The 11,114-nt window shown below is 32.9% G+C and overlaps 1 non-coding gene across 1 annotated transcript; it reads left to right on the forward strand.

Moving 5' to 3' along the window:
* The first annotated feature begins 461 nt into the window (after positions 1 to 461).
* On the forward strand, positions 462 to 533 carry TRNAG-UCC (transfer RNA glycine (anticodon UCC)). The gene has a single exon. It is a non-coding gene; the product is annotated as a tRNA-Gly (tRNA).
* Positions 534 to 11,114: the final 10,581 nt, after the last annotated feature.

Below are 11,114 nucleotides of genomic sequence, written 5' to 3' on the forward strand. Positions count from 1 at the left end.
AGAGAATGTTTCTTGTTTTGAAGAAATCAGGAATACACTGACCAAGAAATGCCCTTTCAACAAATGGGAAGCTTTCTTGGTATGTGTAGCACTTATGGGGTATGGACAGAGTCATGGCTTTGTCATTCACAGAATACTAGATTTATGGCATCTTAAAAATATCCAACTCTAAATAGCCTTATGTAAATTAGGCTATTAAATATATTTTCCTATTATCTTCTTTAACATTTGATTCAAATACTCTTTTCCAAAAGTGCCAAAAAGTGGACTTCAGTGTACATCATGTTTATTTATTCATTTGCATTTTTAACCTAATTTGTGCATTGTATTAATATTTTCCATCATCAAAAGAAGTGCATTGCAGTCAATTAATGGATTAACAGTGTAGAGCATTGAAATCATACAATCAGGTGTTGTGGCTTACCGATTTGACTAACAAATGCCCTTTTAAAAACCAGGAAGCATTGGTGGTATAGTGGTGAGCATAGCTGCCTTCCAAGCAGTTGACCCGGGTTCGATTCCCGGCCAACGCATAGTTTGTATTCAATTTTTAAGATCATAAACTCCTTAGAGAATTATTCTTGTTTTGAAGGAATTAGGAATACACTGACCAAGAAATGCCCTTTCAAAAAACGGGAAGCTTTGTTGGTATGTGTCGCACTGGCCAACGCATGATTTTTCTTGTGTATTCTTTTCATTTTTTAAGATCATAAGCTCCTTAGAGAATGTTTCTTGTTTTGAAGAAATCAGGAATACACTGACCAAGAAATGCCCTTTCAACAAATGGGAAGCTTTCTTGGTATGTGTAGCACTTATGGGATATGGACAGAGTCATGGCTTTGTCATTCAGAGAATACTAGATTTATGGCATCTTAAAAATATCCAGCTCTGAATAGTCTTATGTAAATTAGGCTATTAAATATATTTTCCTATTATCTGCTTTAGCATGTGATTCAAATTCTCTTTTCCAAAAGTGCCAAAAAGTGGACTTCAGTGGACATCATGTTTATTTATTCATTTACATTTTAAACCTATTTTGTGCATTGTATTAATATTTTCCATCATCAAAAGAAGTGCATTGCAGTCAATTACTGGATTAACAGTGTATTCTTTTCATTTTTTAAGATCATAAGCTCCTTAGAGAATGTTTCTTGTTTTGAAGAAATCAGGAATACACTGACCAAGAAATGCCCTTTCAACAAATGGGAAGCTTTCTTGGTATGTGTAGCACTTATGGGATATGGACAGAGTCATGGCTTTGTCATTCAGAGAATACTAGATTTATGGCATCTTAAAAATATCCAGCTCTGAATAGTCTTATGTAAATTAGGCTATTAAATATATTTTCCTATTATCTGCTTTAGCATGTGATTCAAATTCTCTTTTCCAAAAGTGCCAAAAAGTTGACTTCAGTGGACATCATGTTTATTTATTCATTTACATTTTAAACCTATTTTGTGCATTGTATTAATATTTTCCATCATCAAAAGAAGTGCATTGCAGTCAATTACTGGATTAACAGTGTATTCTTTTCATTTTTTAAGATCATAAGCTCCTTAGAGAATGTTTCTTGTTTTGAAGAAATCAGGAATACACTGACCAAGAAATGCCCTTTCAACAAATGGGAAGCTTTCTTGGTATGTGTAGCACTTATGGGGTATGGACAGAGTCATGGCTTTGTCATTCACAGAATACTAGATTTATGGCATCTTAAAAATATCCAACTCTGAATAGTCTTATGTAAATTAGGCTATTAAATATATTTTCCTATTATCTGCTTTAACATTTGATTCAAATTCTCTTTTCCAAAAGTGCCAAAAAGTGGACTTCAGTGTACATCATGTTTATTTATTCATTTGCATTTTTAACCTAATTTGTGCATTGTATTAATATTTTCCATCATCAAAAGAAGTGCATTGCAGTCAATTAATGGATTAACAGTGTAGAGCATTGAAATCATACAATCAGGTGTTGTGGCTTACAGATTTGACTAACAAATGCCCTTTTGAAAACCAGGAAGCGTTGGTGGTTGACCCGGGTTCGATTCCCGGCCAACGCATAGTTTGTATTCAATTTTTAAGATCATAAACTCCTTAGAGAATTATTCTTGTTTTGAAGGAATTAGGAATACACTGACCAAGAAATGCCCTTTCAAAAAACGGGAAGCTTTGTTGGTATGTGTCGCACTGGCCAACGCATGATTTTTCTTGTGTATTCTTTTCATTTTTTAAGATCATAAGCTCCTTAGAGAATGTTTCTTGTTTTGAAGAAATCAGGAATACACTGACCAAGAAATGCCCTTTCAACAAATGGGAAGCTTTGTTGGTATGTGTAGCACTTATGGGATATGGACAGAGTCATGGCTTTGTCATTCAGAGAATACTAGATTTATGGCATCTTAAAAATATCCAGCTCTGAATAGTCTTATGTAAATTAGGCTATTAAATATATTTTCCTATTATCTGCTTTAGCATGTGATTCAAATTCTCTTTTCCAAAAGTGCCAAAAAGTGGACTTCAGTGGACATCATGTTTATTTATTCATTTACATTTTAAACCTATTTTGTGCATTGTATTAATATTTTCCATCATCAAAAGAAGTGCATTGCAGTCAATTACTGGATTAACAGTGTATTCTTTTCATTTTTTAAGATCATAAGCTCCTTAGAGAATGTTTCTTGTTTTGAAGAAATCAGGAATACACTGACCAAGAAATGCCCTTTCAACAAATGGGAAGCTTTCTTGGTATGTGTAGCACTTATGGGATATGGACAGAGTCATGGCTTTGTCATTCAGAGAATACTAGATTTATGGCATCTTAAAAATATCCAGCTCTGAATAGTCTTATGTAAATTAGGCTATTAAATATATTTTCCTATTATCTGCTTTAGCATGTGATTCAAATTCTCTTTTCCAAAAGTGCCAAAAAGTGGACTTCAGTGGACATCATGTTTATTTATTCATTTACATTTTAAACCTATTTTGTGCATTGTATTAATATTTTCCATCATCAAAAGAAGTGCATTGCAGTCAATTACTGGATTAACAGTGTATTCTTTTCATTTTTTAAGATCATAAGCTCCTTAGAGAATGTTTCTTGTTTTGAAGAAATCAGGAATACACTGACCAAGAAATGCCCTTTCAACAAATGGGAAGCTTTCTTGGTATGTGTAGCACTTATGGGGTATGGACAGAGTCATGGCTTTGTCATTCACAGAATACTAGATTTATGGCATCTTAAAAATATCCAACTCTGAATAGTCTTATGTAAATTAGGCTATTAAATATATTTTCCTATTATCTGCTTTAACATTTGATTCAAATTCTCTTTTCCAAAAGTGCCAAAAAGTGGACTTCAGTGTACATCATGTTTATTTATTCATTTGCATTTTTAACCTAATTTGTGCATTGTATTAATATTTTCCATCATCAAAAGAAGTGCATTGCAGTCAATTAATGGATTAACAGTGTAGAGCATTGAAATCATACAATCAGGTGTTGTGGCTTACAGATTTGACTAACAAATGCCCTTTTGAAAACCAGGAAGCGTTGGTGGTTGACCCGGGTTCGATTCCCGGCCAACGCATAGTTTGTATTCAATTTTTAAGATCATAAACTCCTTAGAGAATTATTCTTGTTTTGAAGGAATTAGGAATACACTGACCAAGAAATGCCCTTTCAAAAAACGGGAAGCTTTGTTGGTATGTGTCGCACTGGCCAACGCATGATTTTTCTTGTGTATTCTTTTCATTTTTTAAGATCATAAGCTCCTTAGAGAATGTTTCTTGTTTTGAAGAAATCAGGAATACACTGACCAAGAAATGCCCTTTCAACAAATGGGAAGCTTTGTTGGTATGTGTAGCACTTATGGGATATGGACAGAGTCATGGCTTTGTCATTCAGAGAATACTAGATTTATGGCATCTTAAAAATATCCAGCTCTGAATAGTCTTATGTAAATTAGGCTATTAAATATATTTTCCTATTATCTGCTTTAGCATGTGATTCAAATTCTCTTTTCCAAAAGTGCCAAAATGTGGACTTCAGTGGACATCATGTTTATTTATTCATTTACATTTTAAACCTATTTTGTGCATTGTATTAATATTTTCCATCATCAAAAGAAGTGCATTGCAGTCAATTACTGGATTAACAGTGTATTCTTTTCATTTTTTAAGATCATAAGCTCCTTAGAGAATGTTTCTTGTTTTGAAGAAATCAGGAATACACTGACCAAGAAATGCCCTTTCAACAAATGGGAAGCTTTCTTGGTATGTGTAGCACTTATGGGGTATGGACAGAGTCATGGCTTTGTCATTCACAGAATACTAGATTTATGGCATCTTAAAAATATCCAACTCTAAATAGCCTTATGTAAATTAGGCTATTAAATATATTTTCCTATTATCTTCTTTAACATTTGATTCAAATACTCTTTTCCAAAAGTGCCAAAAAGTGGACTTCAGTGTACATCATGTTTATTTATTCATTTGCATTTTTAACCTAATTTGTGCATTGTATTAATATTTTCCATCATCAAAAGAAGTGCATTAAAGTCAATTAATGGATTAACAGTGTAGAGCATTGAAATCATACAATCAGGTGTTGTGGCTTACAGATTTGACTAACAAATGCCCTTTTGAAAACCAGGAAGCGTTGGTGGTTGACCCGGGTTCGATTCCCGGCCAACGCATAGTTTGTATTCAATTTTTAAGATCATAAATTCCTTAGAGAATTATTCTTGTTTTGAAGGAATTAGGAATACACTGACCAAGAAATGCCCTTTCAAAAAACGGGAAGCTTTGTTGGTATGTGTCGCACTGGCCAACGCATGATTTTTCTTGTGTATTCTTTTCATTTTTTAAGATCATAAGCTCCTTAGAGAATGTTTCTTGTTTTGAAGAAATCAGGAATACACTGACCAAGAAATGCCCTTTCAACAAATGGGAAGCTTTGTTGGTATGTGTAGCACTTATGGGATATGGACAGAGTCATGGCTTTGTCATTCAGAGAATACTAGATTTATGGCATCTTAAAAATATCCAGCTCTGAATAGTCTTATGTAAATTAGGCTATTAAATATATTTTCCTATTATCTGCTTTAGCATGTGATTCAAATTCTCTTTTCCAAAAGTGCCAAAAAGTGGACTTCAGTGGACATCATGTTTATTTATTCATTTACATTTTAAACCTATTTTGTGCATTGTATTAATATTTTCCATCATCAAAAGAAGTGCATTGCAGTCAATTACTGGATTAACAGTGTATTCTTTTCATTTTTTAAGATCATAAGCTCCTTAGAGAATGTTTCTTGTTTTGAAGAAATCAGGAATACACTGACCAAGAAATGCCCTTTCAACAAATGGGAAGCTTTGTTGGTATGTGTAGCACTTATGGGATATGGACAGAGTCATGGCTTTGTCATTCAGAGAATACTAGATTTATGGCATCTTAAAAATATCCAGCTCTGAATAGTCTTATGTAAATTAGGCTATTAAATATATTTTCCTATTATCTGCTTTAGCATGTGATTCAAATTCTCTTTTCCAAAAGTGCCAAAAAGTGGACTTCAGTGGACATCATGTTTATTTATTCATTTACATTTTAAACCTATTTTGTGCATTGTATTAATATTTTCCATCATCAAAAGAAGTGCATTGCCGTCAATTACTGGATTAACAGTGTATTCTTTTCATTTTTTAAGATCATAAGCTCCTTAGAGAATGTTTCTTGTTTTGAAGAAATCAGGAATACACTGACCAAGAAATGCCCTTTCAACAAATGGGAAGCTTTCTTGGTATGTGTAGCACTTATGGGGTATGGACAGAGTCATGGCTTTGTCATTCACAGAATACTAGATTTATGGCATCTTAAAAATATCCAACTCTAAATAGCCTTATGTAAATTAGGCTATTAAATATATTTTCCTATTATCTTCTTTAACATTTGATTCAAATACTCTTTTCCAAAAGTGCCAAAAAGTGGACTTCAGTGTACATCATGTTTATTTATTCATTTGCATTTTTAACCTAATTTGTGCATTGTATTAATATTTTCCATCATCAAAAGAAGTGCATTGCAGTCAATTAATGGATTAACAGTGTAGAGCATTGAAATCATACAATCAGGTGTTGTGGCTTACAGATTTGACTAACAAATGCCCTTTTGAAAACCAGGAAGCGTTGGTGGTTGACCCGGGTTCGATTCCCGGCCAACGCATAGTTTGTATTCAATTTTTAAGATCATAAACTCCTTAGAGAATTATTCTTGTTTTGAAGGAATTAGGAATACACTGACCAAGAAATGCCCTTTCAAAAAACGGGAAGCTTTGTTGGTATGTGTCGCACTGGCCAACGCATGATTTTTCTTGTGTATTCTTTTCATTTTTTAAGATCATAAGCTCCTTAGAGAATGTTTCTTGTTTTGAAGAAATCAGGAATACACTGACCAAGAAATGCCCTTTCAACAAATGGGAAGCTTTGTTGGTATGTGTAGCACTTATGGGATATGGACAGAGTCATGGCTTTGTCATTCAGAGAATACTAGATTTATGGCATCTTAAAAATATCCAGCTCTGAATAGTCTTATGTAAATTAGGCTATTAAATATATTTTCCTATTATCTGCTTTAGCATGTGATTCAAATTCTCTTTTCCAAAAGTGCCAAAAAGTGGACTTCAGTGGACATCATGTTTATTTATTCATTTACATTTTAAACCTATTTTGTGCATTGTATTAATATTTTCCATCATCAAAAGAAGTGCATTGCAGTCAATTACTGGATTAACAGTGTATTCTTTTCATTTTTTAAGATCATAAGCTCCTTAGAGAATGTTTCTTGTTTTGAAGAAATCAGGAATACACTGACCAAGAAATGCCCTTTCAACAAATGGGAAGCTTTCTTGGTATGTGTAGCACTTATGGGATATGGACAGAGTCATGGCTTTGTCATTCAGAGAATACTAGATTTATGGCATCTTAAAAATATCCAGCTCTGAATAGTCTTATGTAAATTAGGCTATTAAATATATTTTCCTATTATCTGCTTTAGCATGTGATTCAAATTCTCTTTTCCAAAAGAGCCAAAAAGTGGACTTCAGTGGACATCATGTTTATTTATTCATTTACATTTTAAACCTATTTTGTGCATTGTATTAATTTTTTCCATCATCAAAAGAAGTGCATTGCAGTCAATTACTGGATTAACAGTGTATTCTTTTCATTTTTTAAGATCATAAGCTCCTTAGAGAATGTTTCTTGTTTTGAAGAAATCAGGAATACACTGACCAAGAAATGCCCTTTCAACAAATGGGAAGCTTTGTTGGTATGTGTAGCACTTATGGGATATGGACAGAGACATGGCTTTGTCATTCAGAGAATACTAGATTTATGGCATCTTAAAAATATCCAGCTCTGAATAGTCTTATGTAAATTAGGCTATTAAATATATTTTCCTATTATCTGCTTTAGCATGTGATTCAAATTCTCTTTTCCAAAAGTGCCAAAATGTGGACTTCAGTGGACATCATGTTTATTTATTCATTTACATTTTAAACCTATTTTGTGCATTGTATTAATATTTTCCATCATCAAAAGAAGTGCATTGCAGTCAATTACTGGATTAACAGTGTATTCTTTTCATTTTTTAAGATCATAAGCTCCTTAGAGAATGTTTCTTGTTTTGAAGAAATCAGGAATACACTGACCAAGAAATGCCCTTTCAACAAATGGGAAGCTTTCTTGGTATGTGTAGCACTTATGGGGTATGGACAGAGTCATGGCTTTGTCATTCACAGAATACTAGATTTATGGCATCTTAAAAATATCCAACTCTAAATAGCCTTATGTAAATTAGGCTATTAAATATATTTTCCTATTATCTTCTTTAACATTTGATTCAAATACTCTTTTCCAAAAGTGCCAAAAAGTGGACTTCAGTGTACATCATGTTTATTTATTCATTTGCATTTTTAACCTAATTTGTGCATTGTATTAATATTTTCCATCATCAAAAGAAGTGCATTAAAGTCAATTAATGGATTAACAGTGTAGAGCATTGAAATCATACAATCAGGTGTTGTGGCTTACAGATTTGACTAACAAATGCCCTTTTGAAAACCAGGAAGCGTTGGTGGTTGACCCGGGTTCGATTCCCGGCCAACGCATAGTTTGTATTCAATTTTTAAGATCATAAATTCCTTAGAGAATTATTCTTGTTTTGAAGGAATTAGGAATACACTGACCAAGAAATGCCCTTTCAAAAAACGGGAAGCTTTGTTGGTATGTGTCGCACTGGCCAACGCATGATTTTTCTTGTGTATTCTTTTCATTTTTTAAGATCATAAGCTCCTTAGAGAATGTTTCTTGTTTTGAAGAAATCAGGAATACACTGACCAAGAAATGCCCTTTCAACAAATGGGAAGCTTTGTTGGTATGTGTAGCACTTATGGGATATGGACAGAGTCATGGCTTTGTCATTCAGAGAATACTAGATTTATGGCATCTTAAAAATATCCAGCTCTGAATAGTCTTATGTAAATTAGGCTATTAAATATATTTTCCTATTATCTGCTTTAGCATGTGATTCAAATTCTCTTTTCCAAAAGTGCCAAAAAGTGGACTTCAGTGGACATCATGTTTATTTATTCATTTACATTTTAAACCTATTTTGTGCATTGTATTAATATTTTCCATCATCAAAAGAAGTGCATTGCCGTTAATTACTGGATTAACAGTGTATTCTTTTCATTTTTTAAGATCATAAGCTCCTTAGAGAATGTTTCTTGTTTTGAAGAAATCAGGAATACACTGACCAAGAAATGCCCTTTCAACAAATGGGAAGCTTTCTTGGTATGTGTAGCACTTATGGGGTATGGACAGAGTCATGGCTTTGTCATTCACAGAATACTAGATTTATGGCATCTTAAAAATATCCAACTCTAAATAGCCTTATGTAAATTAGGCTATTAAATATATTTTCCTATTATCTTCTTTAACATTTGATTCAAATACTCTTTTCCAAAAGTGCCAAAAAGTGGACTTCAGTGTACATCATGTTTATTTATTCATTTGCATTTTTAACCTAATTTGTGCATTGTATTAATATTTTCCATCATCAAAAGAAGTGCATTGCAGTCAATTAATGGATTAACAGTGTAGAGCATTGAAATCATACAATCAGGTGTTGTGGCTTACAGATTTGACTAACAAATGCCCTTTTGAAAACCAGGAAGCGTTGGTGGTTGACCCGGGTTCGATTCCCGGCCAACGCATAGTTTGTATTCAATTTTTAAGATCATAAATTCCTTAGAGAATTATTCTTGTTTTGAAGGAATTAGGAATACACTGACCAAGAAATGCCCTTTCAAAAAACGGGAAGCTTTGTTGGTATGTGTCGCACTGGCCAACGCATGATTTTTCTTGTGTATTCTTTTCATTTTTTAAGATCATAAGCTCCTTAGAGAATGTTTCTTGTTTTGAAGAAATCAGGAATACACTGACCAAGAAATGCCCTTTCAACAAATGGGAAGCTTTGTTGGTATGTGTAGCACTTATGGGATATGGACAGAGTCATGGCTTTGTCATTCAGAGAATACTAGATTTATGGCATCTTAAAAATATCCAGCTCTGAATAGTCTTATGTAAATTAGGCTATTAAATATATTTTCCTATTATCTGCTTTAGCATGTGATTCAAATTCTCTTTTCCAAAAGTGCCAAAAAGTGGACTTCAGTGGACATCATGTTTATTTATTCATTTACATTTTAAACCTATTTTGTGCATTGTATTAATATTTTCCATCATCAAAAGAAGTGCATTGCAGTCAATTACTGGATTAACAGTGTATTCTTTTCATTTTTTAAGATCATAAGCTCCTTAGAGAATGTTTCTTGTTTTGAAGAAATCAGGAATACACTGACCAAGAAATGCCCTTTCAACAAATGGGAAGCTTTGTTGGTATGTGTAGCACTTATGGGATATGGACAGAGTCATGGCTTTGTCATTCAGAGAATACTAGATTTATGGCATCTTAAAAATATCCAGCTCTGAATAGTCTTATGTAAATTAGGCTATTAAATATATTTTCCTATTATCTGCTTTAGCATGTGATTCAAATTCTCTTTTCCAAAAGTGCCAAAATGTGGACTTCAGTGGACATCATGTTTATTTATTCATTTACATTTTAAACCTATTTTGTGCATTGTATTAATATTTTCCATCATCAAAAGAAGTGCATTGCAGTCAATTACTGGATTAACAGTGTATTCTTTTCATTTTTTAAGATCATAAGCTCCTTAGAGAATGTTTCTTGTTTTGAAGAAATCAGGAATACACTGACCAAGAAATGCCCTTTCAACAAATGGGAAGCTTTGTTGGTATGTGTAGCACTTATGGGATATGGACAGAGTCATGGCTTTGTCATTCAGAGAATACTAGATTTATGGCATCTTAAAAATATCCAGCTCTGAATAGTCTTATGTAAATTAGGCTATTAAATATATTTTCCTATTATCTGCTTTAGCATGTGATTCAAATTCTCTTTTCCAAAAGAGCCAAAAAGTGGACTTCAGTGGACATCATGTTTATTTATTCATTTACATTTTAAACCTATTTTGTGCATTGTATTAATATTTTCCATCATCAAAAGAAGTGCATTGCAGTCAATTACTGGATTAACAGTGTATTCTTTTCATTTTTTAAGATCATAAGCTCCTTAGAGAATGTTTCTTGTTTTGAAGAAATCAGGAATACACTGACCAAGAAATGCCCTTTCAACAAATGGGAAGCTTTGTTGGTATGTGTAGCACTTATGGGATATGGACAGAGTCATGGCTTTGTCATTCAGAGAATACTAGATTTATGGCATCTTAAAAATATCCAGCTCTGAATAGTCTTATGTAAATTAGGCTATTAAATATATTTTCCTATTATCTGCTTTAGCATGTGATTCAAATTCTCTTTTCCAAAAGTGCCAAAATGTGGACTTCAGTGGACATCATGTTTATTTATTCATTTACATTTTAAACCTATTTTGTGCATTGTATTAATATTTTCCATCATCAAAAGAAGTGCATTGCAGTCAATTACTGGATTAACAGTGTATTCTTTTCATTTT

Source organism: Taudactylus pleione, unplaced genomic scaffold (assembly GCF_031769625.1).
Source record: "Taudactylus pleione unplaced genomic scaffold, aTauple2 ptg000467l, whole genome shotgun sequence".
In the NCBI taxonomy this organism is placed as follows: domain Eukaryota; kingdom Metazoa; phylum Chordata; class Amphibia; order Anura; family Myobatrachidae; genus Taudactylus; species Taudactylus pleione.